Source organism: Peromyscus maniculatus, chromosome 1 (genome assembly GCF_049852395.1).
Source record: "Peromyscus maniculatus bairdii isolate BWxNUB_F1_BW_parent chromosome 1, HU_Pman_BW_mat_3.1, whole genome shotgun sequence".
Taxonomy (NCBI): Eukaryota; Metazoa; Chordata; class Mammalia; order Rodentia; family Cricetidae; genus Peromyscus; species Peromyscus maniculatus.
In genome coordinates this window covers 65,220,751-65,240,297 of record NC_134852.1, presented here as the reverse complement: position 1 = coordinate 65,240,297, position 19,547 = coordinate 65,220,751, and the positions used below count along the sequence as shown (strand labels likewise).

Genomic DNA, 19,547 nt, shown 5'->3' with positions numbered 1-19,547 from the left:
TGAACTAAACCTCAGGCAAAATTTTTCCTTCCTCCTTTGTCTTACTTACAGAATTTACTTTGAAAATATTCAATTTTAATTTTATTCTTTGCCTCCTTGAGATTTAAATTTATAATACAGAAATGATTTAGGAGTCATCCACCTAAAATGTTATTATTAAAAGTGACAGCTCCCTCCTTCACCATTCTTTGTAAGGGAGAGTTAAGAGCCCAACTTCAGTAAGAATCCATTTGTGAAGCCAGTGATAACTGTTGACAAGACATTTAAACATTGTCAGCCCCACTCTGATACAGAAATAATGGGGGGGAGGGTAGATCATTACATCTACGTTAATCTTAAAAACAACTGTTAATTGTTTTATATCAGTATGGATTTTAATAAGAAAACATTTATTCCACAACTTTTTCTTTACTTAGTCTTTGAACTTCACATAATCTTAACTCACATGCTGTCCTTAGAGGACTGTAACCCCAGAAGCCAGTGGGTGGCCTGGTAGTGGCTGGGCCGCTTGAGCCCTTTACGCCCTTACTTCTTACTTCTGTCTGACTCCATAAGTCTGCACTTAGCTTTGCTTACTGAATTCCCACCTTGCTTCCTACTGACATGCCATGACATTCTTTGCTAATGATAAGACCTGCATGGTAAGAGCATATAGATCCAAGAGAGATAAGGTATATTTAGTCCTTCAGTTTGATTTCATTAAATTACTTTTCTTTTTCTTTTTTTGGTTTTCTTTTTCAAGGGTCTCTTCCATCCTTGTAAAGAGTAGTGCTAACCTTCTCTGCTTTTATATAACACTCATTAAATTACTTCTATTGACTTAATTTAACAAAATCTTTATTTAGTATCTTTTCTCTATTTCTTGTTTAGGTTTATTATTTTATTTCATTGGTTGATTGTTTATTTAGATAGTTTCTCACATATCCCAGACTTCCTTTGCTCTCTAGTGGAATGATGACCATGCACTTTTGATCTCATAACTTTACCTCCCATGTGCAAGATTACAGGCATGCACCATAATGTCTGACTGTTTAATATTGTTGTAAAATGTTATAAATTATGATAGAAACTATGCTTAAGCCATATAGTAAGTAATTTTGAATTTTCATTTTTATGTCTTTGTCTTTATAATAATAGCTTGGATTTACTTTGCAAACAAGTATTTTCCTAAGCCTTCTGTAGAAGGCATTTCCATTAAAATATTCTGTATATTTCATGTACATTGAGATTTCAAAAATATTTTTGTTATTAGTGTATTATGTAATGTTTATATGGATATAAATATATTTTCACATTTGATTAACCCTTTGTTTAATATTAAGTGTATAAACATTTAAAAAATTTATACATAATTTTGGAGAAAACATTTAATTCCAGATTCCATGAGCTATTGTAGTTCAGATGGGAGATCCATCTGGATAGTTGCTGAGGAACCAAGGTTGTCTTTATTCTGTATATCAAGTTACTATAGTTATTATTTAAGGTCATATGAGAGATCAGTGTCTTGAATGGGTGAATATAAGTATATCCATTCACTCTCTACCAAATGGAATTCATCCTTCCTGCAGTCATCAGGATGCTCACAGATAAAGCAAGTTTTTCACTTTGATGTTAAAAACATGGGAACAAGGACCACGACGTCTTGAATTTTGAGAACCTCTTCCACCTCTAACCTGCAAATTGAAACAGCTCTAGGTACCAATCAGGGAACACATGTGTAGGGACAGAACCATGTGTGGAACATGTATATTTTGACTTTATCAGTGTACTTCTCATTTTACATTTTTCATGAGGCCATAAATTCACTGCACAAAATATTTATTTTTAAAAAGCTGTTGTTCTAAACACTGAGAAAACTAGAAGATAATCTGTGGGCCCCTGACAATGGTAATAATAGATAGCCAGAACTTGAGAAACTAAAATGTAAATGCTTTCACTCAACTTCCTGATGTACACCATATATTTGTCGTGAAACTTCTGTCCACTGTATCAGTTAGATGAAATCATGTGGGGACCAATTATTCAACAGCTAAACAAAAAACCAAGGCCAAAGGCTACACTAGTGCTCCATTACAATTACCATAGGATTAGTTTCTCCTGTTATATTTTGGAGCTCTCTCTGTATGCTAGCATGTTAATGTTATCAGTTTTTTTAATATTATTTTCTTGAAACTAAATTTTGCATTAACTCAAAATTCTCCCAAACAAGAGAAAACTTCTATATGATAACTGAAGCAGTTACCGTATTCCAGTAAGAGTAAAGATTGGTGAGATTTGTACCTTGCTGTATGATACCCTGCCTTAATGATTCCACACTTTAATACTCTTAAATTCTTTGTTTTAATAATTAAACCAATTTAAAGTTTTTGTATTTTAATAGAAGCAACTGTTTTACCAATTAAATTGGAAATAACACATTTTAAATATTGAAGGTTATCAAAATTGATGGTTGCAATGTACATGATTATAATATTATATAGGTCATTTTCACAAAAGATAATGGTTCATTTTGTGAGTGGAGGAAAAAAATCTGTATTGATATTATGAAGCTTCATTGAAATAAGCAATCACATTATCAATGTAAATTATTTTATATAAACTCACAAAAGGAAACTTTAATTTTCATCTTTTGATTGAAAATGTATTTCTTGCCTGACATTTTCGGACTAGGTATTGAGAAGTTCATAGCAATTACAGCATGAACTAAGAAGCAACTTAGAAACATACATAGGTTTTTTTTTTCATTTTTCTCTTGATTATCATGGGTTTTTAGCCTCTAATCCCTTAATTGATGCTTTTCTAATGAGGTGATTATATTCTATCATGAAACAGCCTTCTGGATGTTTCTTTGAAAGTTGAGCAGCAGTATTTGTATATTCTTTGGTACAGTAATGTGGTGATATTTTATTTGTGCTGAAATGTGATATTTTATTTGTATGTTAATAAATAAAGTTTGCCTGGGGATCAGAGGAAATAGCCAGCCATAAACAGAAGTCAGGTGGTGGTGGCACAAGCCCTTAATGTGATCACATGGCAGGCAGAGTCTCTGTGTGTTCAAGGGCACAGCCAAGCATGGTAACACATGCTTTTAATCCCAGTACCAACCATAGAGACCTGGAGGTCTGTATAGACAGGCAGTGATGAGGAAGTGAGGTGGCTAAGTTAAGAGCCAATGAGAAGGGAGAACAGCAAGGCAATAAAGGCACAGGTTAGACAGGAAGAGGTTCTCTTGAGAAGCTACGGTGATGTGGTGAGCTAAGGTTAGTTGGTGGCTATTGTTCTAATCTCTATGGCTTGCACCTCTGTGTTTCTTATTTAATAAGACTGCTTAGAAATTTGTCTACACAGTAACTGTAGAAGCAGGAGTAAAAGTCCAATGTATTTGGGTTTAATTTATGATGACCTATATTTCCCTGTTTTAATTTTAAATGCATGAAAACCTTCTGACAGGTTCATGTTTTTGTTTGGGGGTAGATTTTTAAGTCTTTCTCTACAATGTCTTTGACTTTGTATTTATAAGATATCACACACACCAAGCTACTTTCACATATGACTATCAGGAGGGAGTTATAGCAATGACCATGACTGACATGGGCAAATCAATCAGCCCAGCATTTTCTGTCTTTTAAGAATTATCTGCTGCAAGTTACTCACTCACCACTGGCATTCTTCAGGACCCCATCATTCCTTACTAAAGTGGCACTCAGCAATCTTTGAATCCACTACTGCAATTTGAATCTCTCTATTCCAATCATCTTATAATATTGTTTGAATGGTTAAAATAGTGTTCCCTTAGATCAGTTGAATTCTGCTGTCTCACAATATCTGAAATGCAACCCGAGTACTTCAAGCTCTCAGTTACTGGTTGTATCTTATGTAGCATCTGGAATTTTGTTGTATACTAGGAAATTTCAAGTTCCTTTTATGAGTATATCCATTGTAATTGATAACTTCACTTGCCTATGCTGGGCATAATGCTGTAGACCTTGGAGCATGTATGCCTTTGAAATAAGGATGTTATTTATGGGTAATGCTGCAGGGATAACTGTCCTGTGCAATGATGGATTCTAGATGGTTGCTGGAGGACACCAAGGATTTTCGCAGGGAGTTCTGCAATTTTTTGATGAAGTTGTAGATACAGATTGTAAAGTATGTATTTTCCTTATGTATTATTATCACATTACACAGTCCTTGTAGTGTAACAATAATAATGATTTGGGCAGAGAATAGGTAAATATTAACTGCTGTGGATATCACTCTGTATAAATAAACACTGATTGGCCAGTAGCCAGACAGGAAGTATAGGTGGGACTAACAGAGAGAAGAACTGAGGAAACAGGAAGGCAGGAGAAGAGACCTGCCAGCCACCGCCATGACAAGCAAGATGTAAGGTACCCGTAAGACACGAGCCACGTGGCAACTTATAGATTAATAGAAATGGGTTAATTTAAGATAGAAGAAGTAGATAACAAGAAGCCTGCCGCGGCCATACAGTTTATAAGTAATATAAGTGTCTGAATGATTATTTTATAAGTGGGTTGTGGGACTGTGGGGCTTGGTGGGACCTGGAGAGAAGCTCTCCAGCTACATTAACTTCATTTTCCCTACACACAAAATCCATGGCACTTCCAAAATAATCTAAAATTGTTCTAAAATTATTTTTGACTTGGGAGAAAATGCTTATGGAATCAGAACATGGCCAGCTCTTCCATAATTCCCCAAATTCTTATACTTCCTCATATCCATTACAATATCTGAATGTATGGATAGGTATCCTGGGTTGATTATACATTATAGGCTCCTGACACATGTACACTTTTATACTTGTTTGACAGTGAAATTGTAACACAGAGATTATAAGGAGGTCAATGAGATGGTGTATATCAATTATCCATAACTGCTCACTGTAATACTGACATATGACATAGGATATGTACAGCTGCCCAACTTCCACAGAGGCTCTTTCTGTAACATTCACATCATGGAACACTACCATTTGATGCTGATGGGTATTGAAAGTCTACAGATGCTTGACTTCCACAGTAATTAGTTAGAGGCTCTCTCTGCTACATTTTCATCATGACTGGCTTCAATTGTCTGAATATGGAACCAGCAGCAGGCTGTCTATTATCTGTGTTAGATTAGTGGTGATCACACTAAATATATAGACCATGTTTTACAAACTATTTATATTGCCAGCTGATGTGTTTGTTTTTCATATATGTGCATTCCTCATACAATATAGCACATACTTATTGTCATGTACATATCATATATATGTTCATTCTTTTACATATATATGCATTTATACAAGTATATTTAAGTGTTCATGTGTATATATTTATTCACATAATGCAGTCAGTCCACTTTTTGATGTATAGTATTTACTGATGTGAGTTAATTACTTAGGAAATGCTTTTATAATTAATGAATAAATGAGCACTTAGTTGTCACTCAGCTGAGAAAACAAGAAAGCACCTGCTAGATGAAAGCTGTGATCTCAGCAAGACCCTAAGTCTATTAATGTTCCTCCAAGAAAAATAAGAAAGAAACCAGTCCTCATTTCCGTGGAAACCATGGTACATTACTAAGTTTAAGAAATGCTTTGAACACAGCAGAAAAAAGGCACAAATGGCCAATTATCAGCATACTTTCTAAGAAGAAGAATGACACACAAGCATAAACAGGTCTTATTTACCATGTGTATGTATATATATATATGAACATGTATATATGTGTGAGAAAAATGATTTATAAAATTTATTTTGCCCTGTATGTAAAAACATGCAGCAGAAATGTCCTATTCAGCCCTTCTCCCACAGTAAGATTTTTGCTGTAACTGCTTCACCAAGCACAAAACTATCGTCAGCTCTCCACAATGCAAAGACTGAAAGTTTCCAGACACCAGATATTTCAGGGTTTAAATTGCTTGATGATGTTTGCTTAAGACTAGATTACTTAAATATCTCAAAGTAATTAATAAAGTCCACTTAAATATGCACACACTTGTTAGTGCGGGATGTGTGGTGTCTTGCGCTGAATTTAGAGAGAAGTGGGCCACATTTATTGTTCAGAGTACTGAAAAGAAATCATCAAAGTCTGTCATCCAAGGGTGGATGTGGTCACAGAACATGTGATAACACAGACTTCCCTAGCCCCAGACTGGTTTGCAAGATAAACCACTAAAGCTTCTAGTACTTCAAAGCCAGCCTAATTTGCAGCAAAAATCCAAATTAAGAATGTCTTCAGAAATGAGTGCTTGTAGCCAGCATGTGAGCTACCTGCCTACTACAGCAGAGTACCGTAGTAGGCCAGCAAATGCTGGCTCTTGGATGCTACCAAAATTTTCCTTGCTAGCTTGTCCTCACATCAAAGAAAACCACTGACATAAGTAGTCAAATATTTGACCATACTTTAAATTTTTTGTTTACTTTTGAGATTGCATTTTAATTACAACATTTCTCCTTCCCTTTCTTTCCTCCAAATTCTTCCATATACCCCCTCCTCCTTCTTGCTGCGACCTGCGCAGCTGGAACATGAAATATGGCGAGGGACACTGAGGTTAAAAAGCACTCTAAACACCCAGCTTCAGTTCGTCAGGGAAGCAGCTCTCTTTATTCTACCAACATAGGCTTATATATCCCTCTAACAACAGGAGTCAAGGAATGGTTACTCTATCCGTAGGCCAGCCAGACACTGTTTTCCAAACAGGAAAAACCACAAGGGAACTGATCCCCAGCACCCTCCAGAACCCAACTGCACATTTTTTCACACAAACAACTTAACTGGGACAGGACAAAAAGGGGCATTTAAAATTAAGGCAGCAAACTTACTGCTGCTGACACTTCTCTGTCAAGTTCATGACCTCTGTTTTCATCAGTTGTTATTGCATACATGTATGTATTTCTATACACATACATATTCCTAAATATAACCTGTTGAGTCCATATAACACTATTTGTATACGTATTTTCAAGGCTGACCATTTGGGACTGAGTTACTGATTGGTGTGCTCTTTCCTGAGGAGGGCTACCTTTTCCACTCTCAGCTTTACTGAGTTTCCTATATTTTTTTGTGTACGATTAAGGCCTCCTGGGCCTTTCACCATGAAGGTTGGCATCTTTGTTGATGTACTTTTTCATCCCATGTTTGTTGATAGGATACACAGTCTCATAGCAAAGTCTCTGATCTTCTAACTCTTACAACCTTTCTGTCCCACCCTCCACCGTGTTGCAGCCTTTGGTGTGAGAATGTTTTGTAGCTGTATCCATTGGGACTGGGCTCTACAACTCAGCATACATGCTAATTTGTTGTGGTTTTCTATAGTGGTCACTCTGATGAAATTTCCTTGATGAGGGGTGAAGACTACATGTATCTATGGGTATAAGAACAAAAATGTGTAGATTGTTAGGCTGATTTAGAAAATTAGTTGTAGATTCTCCTCTGATAAGCATAATTTCACTAGCACTAATTCATTTGCTAGGTTTCCAGTACCAAGGATTAAATGAGTGGATCCTAAGTCCAGTTAAAGAGGAGTTGGTGCCTGCCAAGTTATGTGTGCCACTGTCATACATTTAGGGTCATCAGGCCTGCCACTGATGTGGTTCATAGGCATCATAGCTAGGTGGGCCTGTTGGTTTCCTCTTTCCTTTGGAAGTTTACATAATGCTTTCTGGTACCATGAAAGCTTGTCCTCAGGGACAATACATTCAATGGCATGTTTTAGGACATCTAGGTAACATAATGAGACCTTGTGTAGATTTGAATGAGAATGTGCCCAATAGACTCATGTTTGAAATATTGGTCAGCAGTTGGTGGTACCCATTTGAGGAGGTTTAGGAAACATGGCCTTGCTGGAGGAAATATATCACTAGGGAAAGCTTTAAAATTTTAAAGCCAAGTATCATTCCCAGTTTTCTCTCTGCTTTCTATTTGTGGTTCAAGATGTGAGTTCTCCTTTTGCTGTTCCAGCTGCCATGACAGCTGATCCCTGAATGATCCCTCTTACTCCTCTGGAATCCGAAGTGCAAATAAACCTTCCTTCTGTGAGCTGCTTTGGTCATAATGTTTTATGCAGTAATAGAACAATAACTATTTCAGACTTTATTTCAAAGGTAAAAAAATGTAACATCTCTTTACAGGCATCAACTCAGTTGGTGTCAGTCTGATAGAGGGATGTATGTTTTAGGAATATGTATCTTAAACATGAGATCATCATGATGGCAGAATACATTGAAATTAAAATATTGCCTTTATTTCTCTTTTTCTACTTCTCTTGTGTTCTTTTCTTTTATTGTTGTTGTTTGTTTCGAGTTTTGTTGGAGACAGAGTTGCATGTGTTCCAGGCGCCCCCTGAACTTGTTATGCAAACTTGGATTACCACAGACTGCTGTCCTGGTTTCATCTGTTACTGTGACAAAATGCTCTCTCAGAAAATGAAATAGGGATAGAAACATTTATTTTTGCTCACAATTCCAGGCCATTATCCATTATAGTGAGGAAGTTGCAGCAGTAGAACCTTGAGACTGCATTCACATCACATCCACAGTCAAGGTCGGAGAGAAATGAATGCACGCCTATTTATTTGCTTGCTTGTGCTCACCTTAATTTCTCTACTCCCCTTACAGTTCAGACCCCCATGCTTACAGCATATTGCTGTGCATAATGGATTGGGTCTTGGCACATTTATTGGCAATTATTTTCACAGGTCAACTTAATGTAAACAATGCTTTGTGAAAACTGTCTTCCCATGTAATATGAGGTTGTATCAAGTTGACAAATATATTCATCTTAACTTCTTGTCCACTTGCTTTTGTCTTTTAGGTGCTGGGATTAAAGGTATGCACCAACTTGGATAGACTATGCGGGGCTAAGGATGGAACCCAGAACTTTAGGATGTAGGAAAACAAAGTTTTCTTTGTTTTAAAACTTCTTTGTAATTTAATTTATTTTTTTGCATTTGCGTGTGTGTGTGTGGGGGGGTGGTACAGATATGCCATAGTGTGTGTGTGTGTGTGTGTGTGTGTGTGTGTGTGTGTGTGTGTGTGTAGTTCAGAAGACAACTTGTTAGAGTTCTCGTAATGGTGTTGGGTCCAAGGGATTTGATTCCGTTTGTTAGGCTTGAGAGCAATTGCTTTTAACTGTTGAGCTATCTAGTCACCCCTCAAGTTTCATTTCTTTCAAAACAAGCTTATAGTATTGAAGTAAAATGCCACACTACTAATATGTGTAGAAAGTAGAATAGATAGTCTTTTAATATTCATACAACAGGAAAATTGCATCAACAATAGGAATATCCAAACCTTGCCATAATAAAATAGCAAAAGTTAGTGTGCCTAAATACTACTGAGATTATCCATTTACTTACAGCAGCAGTTAATGGGTTTTTTGTTTATTTTTTGTTTTTTTTTTCTGCAGAGAGGCAGTCAGTAAATACATTAACTGAAGAGCACAAAGAATTGCAATGAGTCTCTACTCTGAACAAGTGCCAGAGAGAGGATGTAAACAACTTAGTTGGGCTTTCCTTCAACAGAACTTACGTACATAAATAAACAGCATCCCAGATTTACCTAAAGGAACACAGAACAGGGCTTTTGCCTCATGGAGAAACAGGGCACCCTCTATTGTCTTTCATCATTTATCACCTGGGGCCTTAAATTCAGGCTCAACATGTTTCTTTAGTCATAATAAAGTAGAGCAGATATTCAATCTTGTGATGTCTAACAATTAGTTTTATTTTTATCAGAGTTCATAAGAACGTTGCTATCTTCTCTGGGTTGATTTAAATGATCATGCTTGGCCTTCATCATCACAGTAGCTGTAGAGTTGATTTCCAGTAACCCTTCTTAGAAATAATTGGCCAAAGTACAGTAACAAGTGGATGGACACCATCATGGTGGCTATGTCATGCACAATGTCTATGCATGTGATAGTTATCTGGTCTTTCACTCTATCCTAAAAGCTGGCTGAAGATAGCCATGCTATTGATGAATGTCTCTGGGTTACTAGGATGTAAATTGTTGATGTTGCATCTACACAGAAATGCTACTGTAATACACTGTGACATTACATTTAAGAAGGCATTTTCCAACTTCACAGCTGTGTAGTTTATGTACTTTCTCTCACTTATAGGCAGGTGTTTTAACAGCCTGCTGATTGCTCAGGATGTTGCAATCATAGTTGGTGAATTTCTGTGCAGGTGATAGGTAAGAGAACACAACCACTTCCTTCTTGACTGAAATCAGATTTTCCCAGGCTGTTTTCATGCCTAAGCATTCTCAATGGAGAATGATAAGGAAGATTTCATCTGCTCATTGACAGATAACCAAGCTCACTCCTGTGTTCAGCATAAGGATAGAGGCCTTGAGAGGTTGGTACTTCCTAATAAAAGAAGCTGAGACTCAGAAAGCCTGAAGTATCTTATTCAATGTTTGGATGAACATGTGGTAGTCTATATATTAACTATCCAGTTCTCATGTTATATACACTTCAGGGTCAATGGTTGAAACAGTCATTTTTCTACAACACATGGCCTCTTTTCAATGCTCCCCACACCAAAATGCTTGTGTACCAATACTGTCTTTGTATTTTATGCCACCCGTGTAATAAACTCTCTCTACATCTCCATCAATAAGTGTTGTGAGTTAAGTTTATCTCCACTGCCAACTAAAAGCTTCGGTCATGAAATGTTAATATGAATGTGAGGAACACAAATTACTTTCAAGGTAATGCTTCTCAGTTTTTTGTTAAAGTACTGATCCTTTCCCTTCAGGAAAGAGATGGTGCACATGAATGTTGTCATCTCCTGCATATGTTCACATACAAAATGATTTAAAATGAAAAAGTTGACGATGTCTTGATGCATGCGTGTATTACATACAACCTTGTCAATACAATCAAGCTAATGTGGACAGTGTTCATTGCACATAACTTCCAGTCTTGTCATTCTTTGTTCCTTCTCTCTTTCCTTCACTTCCTTCTCTTTTCTTCCTCTACATTAAGCATTTCTTAGTACTTATTGCAGTTATCAGGACATGTTCTAAGGTTGATACTTCATCAGAGGACATATAAGTATGTTTAAATAAGACTGCTTATGATCTACTCTAGTGTCACCCAGCATACCCTGAATTTCTTCTCCAGAGGCAATCAGTTTGGGTAAGTACAGACTGAGCTATTTGTTCAACATTGCTCAATTTCTTTTCCCCATTCTCGCTTTGACAACTACCTCTCTACTCTTTTTCCATGACTTTGCTTATGTGACAGTGTTTGTTTTCCTGTGTCAATTGATTTCTCTTAGCACACTGTCTTCAATTTAATCAATGCTGCCACTAGTGACAAGTTTTTGTTTTCCCCCACTGGATAGAATAATATTCCATTATGTCTTTGTACTTATGTATGTATATGTAAATCTGCATGCTATGCATATATTTATATGCATAAAATGTCAGCTTTTTCATTAATTCATTGATGTGCATTTGTTTCTATATGACTGTCATGAATAATGCTGCTATGAAAATCTTGAGACAGATTTTATTACACACACACAGAAGTGGAATTACTAAATCATAATCACAATGTAATTCCATTTTTAACATATTAAAGAGCATGCACACTGTTCTTTCCATGAGAATACAAATGTCCATTTTTACTAAGTCATGAATTTCAAGCCTCCTATGAAATAATCATGCATTTAACACATTGATATCAGCCATTCAATTGGGTATGGGGGGGGTATCTAATGGGTTCATATTTTCCTGATGATCATGATATTTGTATGATCAACATTCATATACCTGTTGTTGATTTGTAGGTTTGCTATGAAAAAAAAATCCAGCTTTTATGCCCCCTTTCCCTTTTGTATACTAGGTTCTTATGTTGTTCCAAACATTGAGTATTCATAAGCTATGTTATTTGCTTTTGTTTGCGTTCCGTGCATTGCTCTTTCACTTTGTTGAGTGTTTTCTTTATGGTACAAAGGTCTTATTGTGCAATGGATTCTCATATTTCCTGAAGCCTTAAAAACAAAAACACTATTTCTAACACTGGTAGTTTTGTAATTTCAAGTCCTAATTCATTTCACTTAACTTGATTTGATGTTTTAAGTGCTATGAGAGATCAGGGTACCATACTCTTCTTCACTGAGTATCTGGATACTCACATTAATCTGACCTTGCATCACATGTTCACCCTGAAAACCAGTTCTTCCCTTTTCAAATTCCCCTTTCCAATGGATCTGACCCTACTCTCCCCACCTTTTCATGTCACCTCAATCATTTTTAGACATCATACTTTGTAGAAAAATTATTATGCTATTTATTTGTGTGTGTGTGTGTGTGTGTGTGTGTGAGAGAGAGAGAGAGAGAGAGAGAGAGAGAGAGAGAGAGAGAGAGAGAGAGAGAGAATGTACACACGGAAGGCAGAGGAATATTTAGTGGTCAGCTTTTTCCTTCCTCCATGTGGATTTGGGGCTTGAACTAAGGGTCACAGCCTTCATAGTAGGTATCTTTACACACTGAGCTACTCCTAAGTCCCATTTTGCATTTAATTCTTGTTCATAATAATAGGAAAATATAACAGCAATAGTAATCCTATCTTTAAAAACCTCTGTGTACCTGATTGTTTTCAGATCTTGAAAGGACAATTCTCAGCATTATATGAACTCTAAAATTGCCAGATGGCTAAAACAATCCTGAACAATAAAAGAAATATAGGTGGTCTCATCATTCATGATATCAAACTATACTATAAACATATAGCTAAAAACAAACAAACAAACAAACAAACACCCTAAAACCAAAACCCAGGATGGTATTGACATAAAAACAGACACATTGATCAACAGAATCAAATTGAAGGCCCAACATAAATCTACACATCTATGGAACCTGGTTATTGATAAAGAAGCCAGAACCACACACTGGGAAAAAAGACAGAATCTTCAGCAAATGTTGCTGTCTAACCTGGATGTCTTCAAATAGAAGAACACAAATAGATCCATACTTATCATCCTGTACAAAACTCAACACAAATATATCAAAAGCCTCAACATAAAACCAAATACACTGAACTTGACAAAAGAAAAAGTGGGAAATAGCCTTAAACTCATTGGCATGAGAGAAAACTTTCCAAACAGAATAACATTAGCACAGATGCTAGGATCAACAATTAATATATGGGACCTCATGAAACCGAAAATCTTCTGTAAGACAAAGGCCAACTGTTAGGATCCTGTATATGTGCAGTGTCTTACGTCATCAGTGGGCGCTGGCAACTACTACCCACTGCATGGTCATGCAATACCCGCCTTAAAAAGCCAGGCTTGGACCCCCCCCACACACACACACACTCTCTCTCTCTGTGTCCTCCCTCTCTGCTCTGCTCCCTCCCCCCCAGGCCTGGCTCCCTTCCCTTTCCCCCCTAGTAAAGCTCTAAAATGTACCACTGGGTTCTGTCGTGACCATGACTTTTCCACATGGTAACCAGTGCCCGACACCAACCAGCACTGATTACTATCACCAGCATCATTTGGACAAAGGAGCACCCTACAGGATGAATTTTTTTTAACCAATTCCAAATCAGATAGAAGACTAATATCCAAAATATATAAGGAATTCTAGAAACTAGATGTCAAAAAATCAAATAGTCCCTTTAAAAATAGGGTGCAGTTCTAAATGGAGAATTCTAAATAGAAGAGATTCAAATGGCTAAGAAACACTTAAATGTTCAACTCCCTTAGTCATCAGGGGAAAAAATCAAAGCTACTTTGAGATTCCATCTTATAGCTGTCAAAATGGTTAAGATCAATAACACAAATGCCAGCTTGTGCTAGAGAAGATGTTGAATAATAGGAATACTCCTGCATTTCTTGTGGAAGTGCAAACTTGTACAGCCAGTACGGAAATCAGTGTGGTGGTGTGGTGGTAATCTAATTATACTGAAATGTGATTTTGATTGTATGTTAATAAATAAAGTTGTCCGGGGGTCAGAGCTATTAGAGCCATAGCAAAAGTGTGGCGGTGGTGGCACACGCCTTTAATCCCAGAAAGCCAGCCTTTAATCCCAGGGAGTGGTGGTAGAAAGCAAAAAGATATATAAGGCGTGAGGACCAGAAACTAGAAGCATTTGGCTGGTTAAGCTTTCAGGCTTTGGAGCAACACAGTTCAGCTGAGAGCTATTGGGATGAGGACACAGAAGCTTCCAGTCTGAGGAAACAGGACCAGCTGAGGAACTGGTGAGGTGAGATAGCTGTGGCTTGTTCTGTCTCTTTAAATAGACTAACAGACAGGAAAAGGAGCCCTCATTCGGGAAGCTGGGACACCGCAGGCGGAAGGGTGAGATTTTGGCTCTGAGCTCTGACCTCTCGGCTTTCTCTTTTGCATTATTTCTGTGTTTCTTATTTAATAAAACGGTTGGTTACATCTATATTTGGCGCCCAAACGTGGGGCTAAAGAAAAAAAGGGCTAAAGAAAAAAAGGGAAGAAAAAAAAAAAAAGAGGGACTAAAGAAAAAGGACAAATGAACAGGGATAAAGGCCGGTGTTATGAAAAAAAAAAAAATACTAAAGACAAAGTCCCTTAACCAAGAGGCGCTCCAATAAAGTGTGATCTGAGAAGAATCCTTGCGTGGTGGTAAAGAGGATTCAGAACTCAACACACAGAGCGGTGACGTCGGTAAGTTCTCCAGGAACGGTGACGTCGGTAAACACCCCACACAATTTTAAGACTACATTGCCCACATTCCCAAAGAGGTGGTGTGGGGTGGGTGGTTTTTTGGTCTTTTTAATGGGTTTTGGGTCTGGGATAATTTTCAGTATTTAGGGGGGCTGGTTACAAGTTATTGTCAAGGGTTAAGAAAAAGGCTAAGCAAAGGAGATTAGATTTAAGGTTCTTGTTTAAAAAAAAAAAGAGAGAAAGAAAGAAAGAAAAGAAAAAGACAATCACTAATACTTTACATTGGATTGAATTGTTTTATATTGTATACAAATTTGAAACTGATATTGTTAGAAAATGCTATATGTATATTTCTAATTGTATTTATACCATTCATTTAACAATGTAATACAAATTTCTGATCCTTGAATGTTATTATTACCAACTACTAGGATATAAAGAAATGAAAGTTAGTAGTTAGACATTTCAATAGAACTTGTAGTCATATTAGATATGTTTTAAAAATTGAGCAGAGATGTTTTAGACAGGTCATCTTCAAACCCTTCAGAGATCTACAGAATATGGCATTTAAAATGTTTTAATAACTTAGAAAATTTTTCTTTTTGAGACATGTCAGCTCCTGGCAGTACTAATCTATTTCAGAGAAAATATGGGCATTGAAGAAACTGCATATGGAGTCAACTTTCCTTGTGGCAAAAGTTAGCCACTGGACAACAAAGTATCCTCGAATCAACAGGACAAAATGGACAGACAGAACACGAAACAATGGACTACTGATTCTTACCAAAACAAGTGTGGTTATGGCTTTATCAAAAGGCATCTTCTGAGGCCAGAACAATATGGCCCCATCCCTGAAGTGGCCTTCGCATCCGGAAAAGGTACGGTGCCCTTTTCTTCGAAGGCAGCTTAACAGGCAGAGGGCCGATGGATTCTGTTGTACAATGGAACAGCAGCTGAAAGCTCATGCCTCTCAAAAGTAGACTGGCATTTAATAGAGGGATGTGGAGAAGAAGAGGATGCTGAGATGAAGCCATATATACACAGCCAAGAAGAATGGACAGCTGAATTAAAAAACTGTCAACAATTTCCAGAAATTAAAATCCTGAATCATGACAGGACACTAGTGGAATTCAGGTGTTTCTGGTACATGGACTGCTCTCACCCAATGTGAGATTGAACTGTTGACCTTGTGTACATCCTAATTCACAAATGAGTCTGTCAGATACACTAAGCCTATAGGCTGAAGATGATGCCCCAACACTGCGGAGAAACCTCAGGTGACTGCCCAGGCAGCTGGCTGTTTCTGTCAACTTACAAATTTTTTGGGAGTTGCTTGCATGCACTTCCTGTTTTTTATTTTTGTTAGCTAATATTATTTCCTTCTTGGGTCTCTGAGGGAGTTGAAGATTAGTTAGTTATGGTTGAAGATTAGTTACTTATAGTTGAAAAATTAATTAGGATAGAAAGTGCATTAGATACATCTTGGAATTACCAAAATAGGATAGATAATGGAATTATTTTCTCTGATTTGTCAAATACCTGTTTAGGTATTTATTATTTGTATATATTGTATATAGTTATTGTACTTTTGTATATAGTTTTTCTTTTGTTAGTCATAACCTTTTGCTTTTTTTTTATTAAAATAGAAAAGGGGAAATGTGGTGGTAATCTAATTATACTGAAATGTGATTTTGATTGTATGTTAATAAATAAAGTTGTCCGGGGGTCAGAGCTATTAGAGCCATAGCAAAAGTGTGGCGGTGGTGGCACACGCCTTTAATCCCAGAAAGCCAGCCTTTAATCCCAGGGAGTGGTGGTAGAAAGCAAAAAGATATATAAGGCGTGAGGACCAGAAACTAGAAGCATTTGACTGGTTAAGCTTTCAGGCTTTGGAGCAACACAGTTCAGCTGAGAGCTATTGGGATGAGGACACAGAAGCTTCCAGTCTGAGGAAACAGGACCAGCTGAGGAACTGGTGAGGTGAGATAGCTGTGGCTTGTTCTGTCTCTTTAAATAGACTAACAGACAGGAAAAGGAGCCCTCATTCGGGAAGCTGGGACACCGCAGGCGGAAGGGTGAGATTTTGGCTCTGAGCTCTGACCTCTCGGCTTTCTCTTTTGCATTATTTCTGTGTTTCTTATTTAATAAAACCGTTGGTTACATCTATATGGTGGTTCCTCAGAAAGTTGGGAATTGATCTACCTCAAGACCTAGCTATATCACACTTGGACATATATCCAAAGGATGAATCACTATGACACAAGGGCACTTGGCTCAACCATGTTCTCTGTTGCTCTTTTTACAAAGGCCAGAAATTGAAAACAACCTAGATGTCCCTCAATGGAAGAATGGTTAAAGAGAATGTGGTATATTTACACAATGGAGTACTATTCAACTCTTAAAAAAACGACATCATGATATTTGAAGGCAAGTGGATGGAACTAGGAAAAAAAAAAAAAAAACCATCCTGAGTGAGGTAATCCAGACTCAGAAAGGGACTAGAGAGGACACATTGAGCTTCCTGAGAGGGAGTAAAAATAATAGACACTGTGGGTTGACTAGTGGCAGAAGGGGAAACTGGAACAAGTCAGGTAGTGTCTTAGTTAGGATTTCTATCACTGTGAAGAGACACCTAGAACACGGCAACTCTTATAAAGAAAACTGTTTAAATTGAGGTGGTAGTTTACAGTTTCAGAGGTTTAGTCCATTATCATCATGGTGGAGAGTATGGTAGCATGCAGGCAGACATGGCTGGCTACATCTTGATCAGAAAGCAATAGGAAGTGGGCTCAGCCACTAGGTGGTATTCTGATTATAGAAAACCCCAAAGTCCTCCCCCACAGTAACACACTTCCTCCAATACCTACTCCAACATCATCATACTTCCTAATAGTACCACTCCCTGTGAGCATATGGGGGCCAATTACATTCAAACTACCACATTCCACTCCCTGGCCCCAACAAACTTGTAACAGTATCATAATGCAAAATGCATTTAGTCAAACTTCAAAAGTTCCCATAGTTTATCACAGTTTCAAGACTGTTTAAAAGTCCAAAGTTCAAAGTTTCTTCTGAGATTCAAGCAATCTATTAACTGTAATCCCCTATAAAATAAAAATAAAAAAGCAGATCACATATTTCCAACATATAATGGCACAGGATATATATCACCATTTCAAAACATAGGGAAGAGAGAATAGCAAGGAAATATTGGACCAAAGGAAGACCAAAAACCAGTTAGGCAAACTCCAAACTCTGCATCTCCATGTCTGATGTCAAAATGCTCTTCAGATCTCCAATGCCATTCAGTTTTGCTGATTTGAAACACATTTCTTTCACTTGGGCTGGTTTCACTCCCTGTTAGCAGCTCTCCTCAGCAGGTATTCCATGACCCTGGGCTCTCTAACATCTCAGGGTCTCCAAGGCAATCCAGGCTTCAACATTGCAGCTTCACACAATGGCCTCTCTAGGCCTCTATTCAGGGATGCCCCTGACACATGCCTGGCCTCAGTGGTTTTCCTTAATCTCAGGGGCAAATTCTATAGCCACATTGTGCTGAAATGTGATTTTATTGGTATGTTATTAAATAAAGTTGCCTGGGGATCAGAGCTAAAAGCAAGCCATTTAGCAGAAGTCCAGCAGTGGTGGCACATGCCCTTAATCTGATCACATGGCTGGCAGAGTCTCTGCATAGTCAAAGACACAGCCAAGTGGTGACCCTAACCTTTAATCCCAGTATGAACCATAGAGAACTGGAGGTCTGTATAGACAGGCAGTGACGAGGAAATCATGTGGTTGGGTTTAGAGCCAATGAGAAGGTAAAACAGAGAGGCAATAAAAAGACAGGTCACACAGGAGTTCTCTCTCTGAGGGGAAGGACAGCAGTGACTGGTAAGTTAAAGGCTATTGCTCTGATCTCTTGGGCTTTTAACTCGGTATTTGGCTCTGTGTTTCTTATTTAATAAGACCATTTAAAATTTCATCTACAAGCACCTTTCCTCTATTCTTAACTCCAGAATCATGTGGCTGAAGCTGCCAAGTTCTGCTACTTGCTGGAACTGGAATATGACCCCCTCATTCAATCACAACTTCACCAGCTTTCTGTCTTTCACTGTCTAAGCTTGGCTGACTGGAAACTTGTTCTGTAGGCTAGGCTGGCCTCAAACTCAGAGATCCACCAGCTTCTGCCTTGGAGGGCTGGGATTAAAGGTGTGCACCACCACCACCACCACCACCACCACCACCACCACCACCACCACCACCACACTTGGCTCTAAGCTTTTCTTTAATTTCTTTTCACAAGTTGGAAACTTAGCTGGGTGGGATCTTGCCCTGGGGTTACCACTCCCTTTACTCCATTTCTTAATCTGTTTATCTCCTTGAACAGAGGGTTTTGTTCCATTCCACTTCTTGGTGCACTTTTTCTTCTCAAATTTTACTTTTTTTCCCTGTTACTTAGCTTCCTTCTTTCATCAGTCTTCATTAGTGTTAAACTAATAACCACATGATAGAGTCTATATGAGACTGTCTTGAGATTTCATCTGCCAACAGAATTAATCCAAATCTCTTCACTTTACCCTCAGGTAGACTCTTCAGACAAGAGCAAAAAGCAGCCACATTCTTCAACAAAGTATCACAAGAATGATCTCTAGGCCACATATTAACATTCTTCTCCTCTGCAACCTCTTGAGCAAGGCCCCCACAATTTATCAAATCACTCTCAGCACCCCGTCTTTCATGCTCTTGCTAGTATGGGCCATAAAGCAATGCCTAAAGTATTCCACTGCTTTCCTAAACCAAAGTACCAAAGTCCAAATTCCTACAAATAAAAACATGGTCTGGTCTGTAAAATCAATACCCCAGTTCCTGTTGTTGTGA

At 37.8% G+C, this 19,547-nt stretch overlaps 1 protein-coding gene and 1 pseudogene across 5 annotated transcripts in view; both read right to left on the bottom strand.

The window, feature by feature from the left end:
• Luzp2 (leucine zipper protein 2) overlaps positions 1 to 19,547 on the bottom strand; it is a 351,648-nt gene that overhangs the window by 226,278 nt on the left and 105,823 nt on the right. The window lies entirely within an intron of this gene.
• LOC121827023 (U6atac minor spliceosomal RNA) lies at positions 740 to 798 on the bottom strand (annotated as a pseudogene).